The 13583-nt window shown below is 43.2% G+C and overlaps 1 protein-coding gene across 3 annotated transcripts in view; it reads right to left on the bottom strand.

Annotated features, from left to right (window-relative positions):
• The window catches only part of PPP2R2B (protein phosphatase 2 regulatory subunit Bbeta), a 480390-nt gene that overhangs the window by 286593 nt on the left and 180214 nt on the right, over positions 1-13583 (bottom strand). The window lies entirely within an intron of this gene.

Raw genomic sequence — 13583 nt, 5'->3', positions numbered from 1 at the left:
TAAACCAAGCACAGGCACAAAATATACTCTTGCCATCACCAAGCAGTTCAGCGCACCATCTCACCCACTTGAATTTAATTTATTTCCCCTCCTTGGGCTCCAGTAAAGCCAAAAGTTATCAATAAAGGAATAGAGAGCAGCGATGGAAAATAAAGCAGCAAATGTGAACTGCACTGTTTGGTCATGCCAATGTGCTAGGTTTGAGCAGTCATTTTATGCTCCCTGATCTCAGAATCTATGTATCTGAAATCGTTATACTAACTAAATGAAAAGATGAACTGCACATAGATCTACCTATCCTAACATTTTTAGCATCTTTCTCGAAACAAAAGGGAATTTCATAAAGGAAGTTTCTCTTTAAAAAGCTTACTATACGATGTCATGGACATGCCCTTGAGAAAAAAAAAGGTAGTGGTATATTCATGGGAAAAAGGGAAACATGATTTATGTGCTTGTCTGACCTTGCACTACTACAATGAAACAGCATGAGCTTGCAGAATGATTAGAATATTCATATTCTCATCTTGCCTAAGGACATAAAGCACAGAAAAAAATGGGATAGAAATCAATTCTGCTAACTGCAAATTGGAAAGAAAATAAACTGAACTGCTATATTTCATTCATCATCGCTATTGAAAAAACAGTCAATCTGTAAAAATTGCTTATGTGGTAAAAGCCTGCATGGCAGAGAAGCAGTCGCAGACCAGGACTAGAATTGAGCGAATATGTTTGTTATTGGTCGCCGAATCTGAATTTGCCATATTGGTACCCTATTTGTACTGAATTTATGTTTGACGATCGATTCAGAACATATTCGATCATTTCTACTCCCATTGACCCCAATGATGTTCGACTATGTTCAGTGAATATTGCAAATACAATATTCGCCGCCGATGGTAATCGGAACCGAATTTTGAAAAATTCGCTAAACTCTAAAACATCGCATAGCACTCGAACCAGTATTTATCTATGGGGCAGCTCACATCAGCATTTTTTTTTTTGGTCGTTTTCAACGTGCAAGCGAAATCGCAGCATGCTGTGATTATCACCAACACTCGGCCGAGTCTCGGCTCACTTGCACCCATATAAGCATATGGGTATGAGTGAGACAACGCACATCACTCGGATATCAGAGTGCTGTGCAATATACGCTGATCCCGGCAATGGAGGAAATTGAGAAATTCATTTCTCCGCCTCCTCCGCAGCTGTGCTCAGATCCGCTCTGTGCGAGAGGCTCGGAGCACAGACACATGACAATGAGGATCATTAGCATATCTCATCCGATGCCGGCCTTAGGGTATGTGCACACGTTGCGGATTCTCTGCAGTTTTTTGCAGTGCAGAAACGCTGCAGATCCGCAATTGATTTACAGTTCAATGTAAATCAATGAGGAAAAAAAAAATGCTGTGCACACTTTGCGGAAAATCCGCGGTTTAAAAAATTCTTTTTTGTGAATCTGCAGCGTTTTTGTACCCATTCCATTATAGAAAACCGCAGGGGTAAAAAACGCAGCAAATCCACAAGAAAACTGCAGCAAAAACACACAAAATACCACTGCGGAACCGCACCAAAAAACGCAGGTGCGTTTTCTGCCAGGAGAGACAGAATCCGCACCAGAAATTCCTAAGCCGAATCCGCAACATGTGCACATAGCCTTACAGTGAGTGAGTCTCCAAATTCACCTTTTAATTTTTCTAACCCTTTGGAACCAATTATGGTATACTTGATCCCACTAGAAGACCTAGTAGTGGGCCAGCCCAATCTTGTGACAAACTAATTGTGAGATCTTCAGATTAGGCAATCTTGCCAGTGAGCTTAGAGTTACAAAAGTAAGGCCAAATTGTGCACTTGTGAAGTGGTAACGAAAAAACTATGCAAAAAATGCACGCAGTCAACTAATCCAGCATGGTTTACACCGCACGCTTTGCGACCTTAATAAACGTGACCTTATTACATTTCTACAAACATGCAATAAAAAAAACAAAACACAATGTCGCATTGCCGTTTGGATCAAGCCCCACCTGCCTGTTCCCAGCCAATGGCAAGACAACAAAGGGGGAAGAAAAAAAAATAACGGAGAAAGGGGGAAGCAAACAAACTCCTTGTGTAATCCATGCTTGCATATGCAAGTGCACAGCTCACGTTTTCCCACTAAATTGATTGCTCTACAGCTACACACGCTGTAGAGATCAGAGCGGTGGGAGAGAGGAAAAAGTTGTTGTTTTTTTTTTTTAAATCAACGAGTACATTGTACCAATTGGGGTGATCATACAGTGTGGGGGTCCATTATACTGTTCAGTGGACTATGTGGGGGGCCATTATACAGTAGACAACTGTGGGGGCCTTCATACCGTGTTGGGGGTCACTGGCGCACTTGTTGGCTTCATACTTTATGTTGGTGATATCTTAGTGCATGGGAACACTAGAGAGCTTCAATGGGAGCAAAATTACTTTGCAAGAGATGCAAAGTTGTGAAATATGCTCTTCGGTGACCACATAGAATATTTTAATTTTTTTTTTTTGGGGGGGTGGGTGGGGAGAGGGGACCTCATTTTGGACTTCTATGAGTACCCATGATTTCTATGTACACCCCCGATTTAGTTGGCCTTGTTCAGACAGATGCTTTTTTTGCTCCATGTACTGTCTATGTGAATAATGAATAGCACACTGACAGTCATCATAAATGGGCAACAGCAGAAAAGAATTTTTCAGTCTTAATGAATTGGGGCTTCTATAATTTCCTATGCCAGTTTTTATGAATTCGGCAGATTTAATCAGTGGTATGCGCCTCACCTGAAATGTTACTTTAGTCATTGACTAGAGTAACACTTCTGGGGTGAGAAATGTCACTATTGATTATTTGACAAGCACGAGTTATCATGGCCCTTTACTGTCCCCCGACTCTTCCAATTTTGATGGGGTTGAACTAAACTGGCATGAAAATAGCAAAAGTTGAAAATGTTTTGTGCAATTTTGTAGCTTTTAGGCATAAACACTAATGAATCGGGCCAGACTAATTGTAGAAAAACAAAAAAAACAACCATTTGATTGCTACGGACCCTTCAAAAAAAAAAAAAAAAAAGGGTGCCAAAGATTACATAGATTGTGTAAGAACTTTATAATGTGTGTTATTTGATTTTTAACTAGTGAATGTAAAAAACAGATGTCATACAGATGTCAAAAATGAACATACAAATGACAAAAAGCAGACACATGGATGCATTGTATAGATGAAAAAAAAAATCATCCTTTCTTCTTGCTTAAAAAAGAAATGACACTCTCGTCAAACCAATAATCTAATAAAATATATAAAAAAAAATTACTGCCTGAGCATGCTGGCGAAACATGCACTGCAGTGTTTGCAGAAGAGAGGTTATGCCGATCAGCATAAATTTCATTAGACAAAACCACTCTTTAAAATCATGCTCTGACGACATGTCACACACTGAATGTTCTGGCTAGAATATAACCATGCTGTCCATCTATTCATGGCTATGTACAGTTTAAGTTTCATTAATTTACTGCTTTGAGGGCAGTTCTAGTCTGTTGCTGGTATTTGACGCAACTACAAATTCGATTTACATAGGTTTTTAAATTATAGGTTATGTCGCAGTATAACTCTGGTGTAGGCACAGAGCCCTTTTAAGATGCACCTAATCCATTAATTGCCTCATCACCAAGACCGGTGTGCACAACTCCAGTCGGTATTAATCGTGTCCTTAGTATCTACGGGACCAGGAGAGTTTTTCCTAAAACAGTCAAACAATCTAATCATTGACATTGAAATACTACAAATCACTAAATATTTTAATGGATCCATGCGAATGTAAAGAAATACAGAGCTTAAACTGGAAGAGTTAAAGGAATACATTTTAGTGTCTGCTGCAACTTATAACATTAAAGCACTAGTGAACACTACCATCTAGTGGTAAAATCATGAAGTGCTGCAAGGACTCAATTTAGTTGAAAGGGATTACAGGGGTCTTAAATAAAAGGAATTGGGTTAAAAAACAAAATTGGGTTTAGATCTAGATGTGAGGGAATATTTGAAATAGGCAATTATACTTGCACAGTGTGTGTGTGTGTGTGTGTGTGTGTGTGTGTGTGTGTGTGTGTGTGTGTGTGTGTGTGTGTGTGTGTGTGTGTGCGCGTGTGTATATACTCACATACACAGTACAGACGAAAAGTTTGGACACCTCATTTAAAGGTTTTTCTGTATTTTCATGACTATGAAAATTGTACATTCACACTGAAGGCATCAAAACTATTAATTAACACATGTGGAATTATATACTTAACAAAAAAGTGTGAAACAACTGAAAATGTGTCTTATATTCTAGGTTCTTCAAAGTAGCCACCTTTTGCTTTGATGACTGCTTTGCACACTCTTGGCATTCTCTTGATGAGCTTCAAGAGGTAGTTATCGGGAATGGTTTTTTCACTTCACAGGTGTGCCCTGTCAGGTTCAATAAGTGGGATTTATTGCCTTATAAATGGGGTTGGGACCATCAGTTGTGTTGTGCAGTAGTCTGGTTGATGCACAGCTGATAGTCCTACTGAATAGACTATTAGAATTTGTATTATGGCAAGAAAAAAGCAGCTAAGAAAAATGAGTGGCCATCATTACTTTAAGAAATGAAGGTCAGTCAGTCCGAAAGATTGGGAAAACTTTGAAAGTGTCCCCAAGTGCAGTTGCAAAAACCATCAAGTGCTACAAAGAAACCGGCTCACATGAGGACCGCCCCAGGAAAGGAAGACCAAGAGTCACCTCTGCTTCTGAGGATAGGTTTATCCGAGTCACCAGCCTCAGAAATTGCAGGTTAACAGCAGCTCAGATTAGAGACCAGGTCAATGCCACACAGAATTCTAGCTGCAGACACATCACTATAACAACTGTTAAGAGGAGACTTTGTGCAGCAGGCCTTCATGGTAAAATAGCTGCTAGGAAACCACTGCTAAGGACAGGCAACAAGCAGAAGAGACTTGTTTGGGCTAAAGAACACAAGGAATGGACATTAGACCAGTGGAAATCTGTGCTTTGGTCTGATGAGTCCAAATTTGAGATCTTTGGTTCCAACCACCGTGTCTTTGTGTGACGCAGAAAAGGTGAATGGATGGACCCTACATGCCTGGTTCCCACCGTGAAGCATGGAGGAGGAGGTGTGATGGTGTGGGGGTGCTTTGCTGGTGACACTGTTGGGGATTTATTCAAAATTGAAGGCATACTGAACCAGCATGGCTACCACAGCATCTTGCAGCGCCATGCCATTCCATCCGGTTTGCATTTAGTTGGACCATCATTTATTTTTCAACAAGACAATGACCCCAAACACACCTCCAGGCTGTGTAAGGGCCATTTGACCAAGAAGGAGAGTGATGGGGTGCTACACCAGATGACCTGGCCTCGACAGTCACCAGACCTGAACCCAATCAAGATGGTTTGGGGTGAGTTGGACCGCAGAGTGAAGGCAAAAGGGCCAACAAGTGCTAAGTATCTCTGGGAACTCCTTCAAGATTGTTGGAAGACCATTCCCGGTGACTAACTCTTGCAGCTCATCAAGGTAAGCCAAGAGTGTGCAAAGCAGTCATCAAAGCAAAAGGTGGCTACTTTGAAGAACCTAGAATATAAGACATAATTTCAGTTGTTTCAGACGGTTTTTGTTAAGTATCTAATTCCACATGTATTAATTCATAGTTTTGATGCCTTCAGTGTGAACTTATATTTTTCATAGTCATGAAAATACAGAAAAATCTTTGAGAAGGTGTGTCCAAACTTTAATAGTATATATATATATATATATATATATATATATATATATATATATATATATATATATATATATATATATATATCTATATATCTATCTCTATCAAAAAAGCAGGCAGCACTCCATATTCTTTTGGTGATATGCAGGATTTATTCAGACCCACATGTCTGTGCAACGTTTTGGCTCCGAATGAGCCTTTCTCAAGCCTTGAGCCTTTCTCAAGCCTTTTTTGAAGTGTATGGGCTAGAGACAACCAGTGGACGGGCTGTCTGGGGGCTTTGCACCCGAAGATAAGTAAAGGATTTGTGCCGTTCCTTTTTTATTAATATCCATCTATCTATATATATCTCAATCACATACGCACACATAACATTGCTCATTTACAGGCAGCATAATCACAGGAGAATAAAATCCCATGCTGGGAGCAGATGTGTTGCAGAATTTTCTGCAACAGAAATTCCGTTTTGTACATTCTTAAAAATGTTCCTGCAACACATTCATGGATTATGCTAAACTTCTTGCAGACGATGGGACAGATACATCTATTTCCATGTCTACTTAAACTAGAGAAGACAGCACAGTTCACACATAGGGGCAGCACTAGGTGACCTGGGTGGTAATGGAGGCACACCAATTAAAGTTTGGCACATGTAGAAGTCTTCATATATCCTTGAATAGTAGCTTCCTATTAACTTTAAAAATACCATGGGCAACTGATCTATTGCGAATGCCCCAAGACCTGAAGGCCGTGTCCATCTATCTCCAGCCTGAGTGTACAGTGTGAGGTCAGCTATGTCTACAGAGGCCATGCCGTATTAAAACCCTGAACAAAGTCACATTTCATGTGCATTATTCCCCCAGTAGGGAAAATTTGAGCAAATAAGAATAATAAAACAACCGGCTGACATTAAATAAAAATTCTTCAATCCATCAAAATATCAAAATACACTGCTCAAAAAAAAAAAAAAAAGAAACACTTAAACAGAATTTAACTCCAAGTAAATCAAACTCAAACTGTCCACTTAGGAAGCAACACTGTTTGACAATCAATTTCACATGCTGTTGTGCAAACAAAATAGCCAACAGATGTAAATTATTGGCAATGATCAAAACACACTCAAAGGAGTGATTCTGCAGGTGGGGACCACAGACCACATCTCCTCAGTACCAGTCACTTTTGAATGTTGGTTGTGCCTTCACACTCGTGGTAACATGAGACGGACTCTACAACCCACACAAGTGGCTCAGGTAGTGCAGCTCATCCAGGATGGCACTTCAATGCGAGATGTGGCAAGAAGGTTTGCCGTGTCTGTGAGCGTAGTGTCCAGAGGCTGGAGGCGCTACCAGGAGACAGGCCAGTACACCAGGAGACATGGAGGGGGCCATAGGAGGGCAACAACCCAGCAGCAGGACCGCTACCTCAGCCTTTGTGCAAGGAGGAACAGGAGGAGCACTGCCAGGCCACAAATGTGCATGTGTCTGCACAAACGGTTAGAATCCGACTCCATGAGGATGGTCTGAGTGCCCGTCGTCCATAGATGGGGGATGTGCTCACAGCCCAACACCATGCAGGACGCTGGGCATTTGCCACAGAACACCAGGATTGACAAAGTCGCCACATGTGCCCTGTGCTCTTCACAGTTGAAAGCAGGTTCACACTGAGCACGTGACCGACGTGAGAGTTTGGAGATGCCGTGGAGAGCGATCTGCTGCCTGCAACATCCTTTAGCATGACCGGTTTGGCAGTGGGTCAGTAATGGTGTGGGGTGGCATTTCTTTGGAGGGCCGCACAGCCCTCCATGTGCTCGCCAGAGGTAGCGCGACTACCATTAGGTACCAAGATGAGATCCACAGACCCCTTGTGAGACCATATGCTGGTGCAGTTGGCCCTGGGTTCCTCCTAATGCAGGACAATGCCAGACCTCATGTGGCCGGAGTGTGTCAGCAGTTCCTGCAAGATGAAGGCATTCAAGCTAAGGGACTGGCCCGCCCATTCCCCAGACCTGAATCCGATTGAACACATCTGGGACATCATGTCTCGCACCATCCAAGTTACAGGAGTTGGTGGATGCTTTAGTCCAGGTCTTTGAGGAGATCCCTCAGGATACCATCCACCTCTTCATCAGGAGCATGCCCAGGCATTGTAGGGAGATCATACAGGCACGTGGAGGCCACACACACTACTGAGCATCATTTCCTTTTCTTGAGGCAATTCCACTGAAGTTGGATCAGTCTGTAACTTCATTTCATCTTCATTTTCCACTTTGATTCTGAGCATCATTCCAACTCCAGACGTCCGTGGGATATTAGTTGTGATTTGCGTTGATCATTTTTAGGTTTTGCTGTTCTCAACACATTCCACTATGTAATGAATAACGATTTACAACAGGAGTATTTCATTCAGTGATATCTAGAATGTGGGATTTTAGTGTTACCTTTATTTTTTTGAGCAGTGTATTTGCCAGCTTTACAGTTGGGGGAGAAGTGATGAATTTTACCATACTACCAGGGCCATTGGCCAATGTTTTTAATTTCTTATTGTGTATATGCCAACTAATGTTCATAAATGAACCAGAGGCAATTAAGGAACAAGAAATATTCTGCTACAGGAGGAAAGAACTCTTGAAAGAAGTCAAAGCGAAACAGGTTCACTACAGAATCCACCGGAGCACTAAGCAAAGGAGGACATGACTATGGGAGGGGTGGAACTTTAACTCCTGCAGTTTTGTTTGTATAGCAGTGTACAGTTTAAGCAAAAGTGATGTTGCTTTAAGATGAAGGAGCACAGTATGTCTGTGCCTGTTGTGTCACTGAGAGGAGGGTGGGGCTTATATAGAGGAGGTAACCGCGTCTCTCCCTCTTTCTTTCACTGGATGAACTGGAGGAAACATGAAAGCAGTGTCAGGGAGTGTAAGGCTATGTTCACACGCTGCGGGTTTTGCTGCGGACCCGCAGCTGTTTTGCAGCTGCGGGTCCGCATCCTTTTTCCATGTAGGTTACAGTACAATGTAACCTAATGGAAAACAAAACCCGCTGTGCCGACGATCCTTTTTTTCTGTGGAAAATCCGCGCGGATTTTCTGCAGAAAAAAAGAAGGACCATGTCACTTCTTGGTGCAGAATCGCAGCGATTCTGCACCCATAGAAATGCATTGAACCGCTAACTTCCCGCATGGGGCTGTGCCCACGTTGCGGGAAGTTAAGCGGATAATGTGCCGATGGTACCCGGGGTGGAGGAGAGGAGACTCTCCTCCAGGCCCTGGGAACCATATTTGGGTGTAAAAAAAAAAAGAATTAAAATAAAAAATAATGCTATACTCACCTCTCAGCGCTGCCCGCGGCGTCCGGTCTCAGTTGCTGTGCCGAACAGGACCTGTGGTGACGTCGCGGTCACATGACCGTGATGACGCCGCGGTCACATGACCGTGACGTCACGAAGGTCCTTGTCGGCACAGCCGCTTGCAGCGCCGGGGAGATCGCGACGTCAGAGGGTGAGTATAGCCAATTTTTATTATTTTTTACATTACTATTGATGCTGCATATTGCTGCATATGCAGCATCAATAGTACAGCAGTAATCCCGCAGCGGAAACCGCGGAACAAACCGCGATAAATCTGCAGGGATAACCGCAGCGGTTTTGCCCTGCAGATTTTCAATTCCGCTGCGGGATTAACCCGCAGAGGAACCCGCAGCGTGTGAACGTGGCCTAATACTGGGGTCATCATCTCACATTACATATGATAGGAGCAAATTTACCTCAGACATCATGTGCTAGTGTAGTCTCAACTCCTACAACATGCCTGGAATCAATATTACCTCAAAAATTCATGTAGCTGCCATGTTCCCTCATGTGTCTGTTACATTTTACCTCACACACTGCAGAGGTGTCACCTCCCTGCATACATGGCTGATATATCACACATTACTGCTGTATTATACAGAGTTTTCACGAGTTCTGGGTGCTGCTGACTGTGTAATATGGGGAACAAGGGCTGTGAGCAGATATCTGCCATGACACATACAGTGTCTGCCATTACTGTGTAATATTGGTAGGACAGAGCATGGGAACATACAGTGTCTGCCATTACTATGGTGGAGCTGGGGAGTCACATGTACTAGAGACTGGTGAGAGGGGAGCAGTCAGGGGATGGTATATGTAGGATGAGGAGAGGCTGCACTTCATGTCAGTGGAGTGTATAGTGACCCTGCTGTCTGCTGATTATCCCCCCCCCTTCTCATTTATTGAGTCTGGCGACCTCATCTTTGCTATATACTGATTGATGCTGGGTGTACAGATCCAGTGTAGCCAGGTTCTTCTCCTCACTATATATGTGGTATCTGGGTACAGGCTCCATCCCTGTGCTGTATACTTATGTATACAGATCCTGTGTACAGGTTATCACTCCTCACTATATCATGGCATTTGTATGTGACCAACGTATCTGCTATGTATGGATCATGCTGTGTATAAAGATCCTGCGTATACAGATTATTTTCCTCGCTGTACATATAATCTGTTCAGGACTTCCAGCTCAGTGTTTTATTTCTGTAGCTATGGCAGCCTTTAGTCCTTATATTACATGCTGTCCTGCCTGATATATCCATCCCGTTTCTGTATATTGTCCCCCTCATATGTTTGCAGGATCGTGTATACCCACCAAGATGGTCAATAGCACAGGCCTTAGTGGACTACCTGGAGCCTTATGTTTTATCATATATAAAATAAATATTTGGGGAGTAACTCAGCACATGACGGGGCGGCGAGTGGGCATTGCCCATCACTGAGTATAACTGACCTTATGATGGGATATTTTCCAGTATCAACCTGCTGTATACCTTGGTTGTAAACTATAGGTACATACATGGTGTTTCATCCTCACTTATCCCACATCGAATACATTTCAGGAACGGAAATAAATAAATAAGTGGTTGTGGGGGTAATGGGTTCTCAAAATTAGTGTTTAGTGAAAGATACCTACTTTTTCAATTAAACTTCACAATAGGCTGTCATGTGGATACACTGCTACTAGTCATTATAAGTATCTATATAATACATATAAAAAATAAAGCAGTTATTTGCTTTTCCTTTTTAGTGGGTCCTTGAAGTTACTGATAATTTGGTCTGTAGGGGTAACTATCTCCTCAAGTATGGACACCTGGTTTGGAGGGGTGTCCATCACAGTATGACCTGCTGGTGTAGCCAATTCGGGTATAGCCCACTGGTGTGGAGCGGTAACCATCTCTGGTATGGCCCTCTGGTTTGGAGGGGTGACCATCACAGTATGGCCTTCTGGTCTTCAGAAGTATTTATATCTTATAAGACCCTGTAGGGTCAAGTCCCTGGGATCATTGCAATCATATTTTACATGCCTACAGAATAATTTGGCTCCTCCAAGCTAGAAACAGTGGCTGGAGGGGAGAGGAGAAAAATAAAAGCATGCTTTTCAATACAATCTGTAGCTTCAAGGACCCTCTTTTCATGTGACTTGAGATTGCAGAGGCATGGATTTTGTCTGTTTATTTTGACCAACTCCTGTTTCTTTCAAGGTTGTCATCTGGACAATGCAGTAATCTAGTGCATTAAACTGAAGAGAAGTATACCTAATCTGGGTGCCTTTGAGTCAGTGGGAGCGGCTAAGGGTTAAGTAACCAAGTACATTAAGGCCATGTGCACACGTTAAGTATTTTTCGCGTTTTTTTCGCGTTTTTCGCGATAAAAACGCGAAAAAAACGCTTACATATGCCTCCCATTATTTTAAGTGTATTCCGCATTTTTTGTGCAAATGTAGCCTTTTTTTCCGCGAAAAAAATCGCATCGCGGAAAAAAAAGCAACATGTTCATTAAAATGCGGAATTGCAGGGGATTCCGCACACCTAGGGGTCCATTGATCTGCTTACTTCCCGCACGGGGCTGTGCACACCATGCGGGAAGTAAGCAGATTATGTGCGGTTGGTACCCAGGGTGGAGGAGAGGAGACTCTCCTCCACGCACTGGGCACCATATAAGTGGTCAAAAAATAAGAATTAAAATAAAAAATAGCGATATACTCACCCTCGATGTCTTCCCGCCTCCACTGCATGCTGTCGCTTCGGTTCCTGTAGCTGATGTGCGGCGAAGGACCTTGCCGATGACGTCACTGTCCTGTGATTGGTCGTGAGCGGTCATGTGACCGCTCACGTGACCGTGACGTCACGGAGGGTCCTGTGCGCACAGACCAGCTATAGGAAGAGGAGCCGGACGCCGCTGATGAGATGTCTGGGTGAGTATAAGCATTTTTTTATTTTTTTTATTATTTTTAAACATTCTATCTTTTACTATAGATGCTGCATCTATAGTAAAAAGTTGGTCACACTTGTCAAACAGTATGTTTGACAAGTGTGACCAACTAGTCAGTTTTCCAAGCGATGCTACAGATCGCTTGGAAAACTTTAGCATTCTGCAAGCTAATTACGCTTGCAGAATGCTAAAAAAACGCGAAAAAAACGGGAAAAAAAACGCAAAAAAAAAAAATGCGGATTTCTTGCAGAAAATTTCCGGTTTTCTTCAGGAAATTTCTGCAAGAAATCCGCAACGTGTGCACATACCCTAACACCAAGGGAAATATGCCTATCCCCGATGCCTTTGACCCAGTTTGTGCAGTTAAGGGTAAATGTCATCAAGTGTCTGAAAACAATTAACAATGGAGTGGCAGGGTTAATAATGCCTTTGTAGACTTTCTGCTGTAGATATATTTCAATTGCTATGTCCAAATATTATGAAAGTTATTTAATGGTCAGTTATAATGTTGATGTTATATGGTGTATAACTTTTAATTACTCCCTATTTATAACATCTTCCTCTTTACATATACTGTATTTTCCACGTGTAAGACAATTTTTCCCCAAAATTTGGGGGGAAAATGGGGGGTGCGTCTTACAATGCGGACATGCCTTATCGGTGCTGCCACTGCGGGTGTCCAATGCTTGCCGCCACACTATCCCCGATGCTGCCGTGTGCTGCTGCCACCGCGCTGTGTCTCCTGTGCTGCTGCCACCGCGCTGTGTCACAGGTGCTTGCTGTCGCTTTCCGTCCTGTGCTGCGTGGGGGGGCTCTGCAGTTCCATCCATGCCTTCCTGTGCAGTGGATTCTTTCCAGGAAAATGGCCGCCGGGAGGTCTCGGGAGATGAGATCTCAGTGCTGAAATCTCATCTCCCGAGATCTTGTTGCCGAGATCTTCATCTGCGTATGCGCCACCTCCCGGCGGCCATTTTCCCGGAAGAAATCCACCGCACAGGAAAGCATGGATGGAACTGCAGAGCTCCCCCATAAAGCACGGGACAGAGAGCAGCACCTGGCAGCATTGGACAGACCATGGCGTCAAGCATTGGGGACACAGCACGGCAGCATCACCCAGTTAAAGAGCACGGCAGCAAGCATCAGGGATACAGTGCGGAAGCAGCACCCAGTAAAACAGTGTGGCAGCAAGCATCAGGGACACAGCATGGTGGCAGCACCCGGCAGCAAGGGACAGAGTGCGATGGCAAGCTTCGGGAACACAGCATGGTGGCAGCACACGGCAGCATGGGACAGAGTGCGACGGCAACACCCACCTCCTGCAGCAGCAACGCTGAGACCCCGCTTCACCACAGCCACCACCCCGGTAAGCAATAAGATGCATGGATTATAAGAAGCACCACCATTTTATTAAAAATGTTTTTTTCCTATTTTTCTCAAAATTTGGGGTGCGTCTTATAATCCGGAGCGTCTTATAAAGCGAAAAATACGGTACTCATCACTTTTCGGGTAGTAGTAGTAGTAGTAGTAGTAGTAGTAAGT

The sequence above is a fragment of the Ranitomeya variabilis genome, chromosome 5, assembly GCF_051348905.1.
Source record: "Ranitomeya variabilis isolate aRanVar5 chromosome 5, aRanVar5.hap1, whole genome shotgun sequence".
NCBI lineage: Eukaryota > Metazoa > Chordata > Amphibia > Anura > Dendrobatidae > Ranitomeya > Ranitomeya variabilis.
This window is presented reverse-complemented; position numbering and strand designations above follow the sequence as displayed.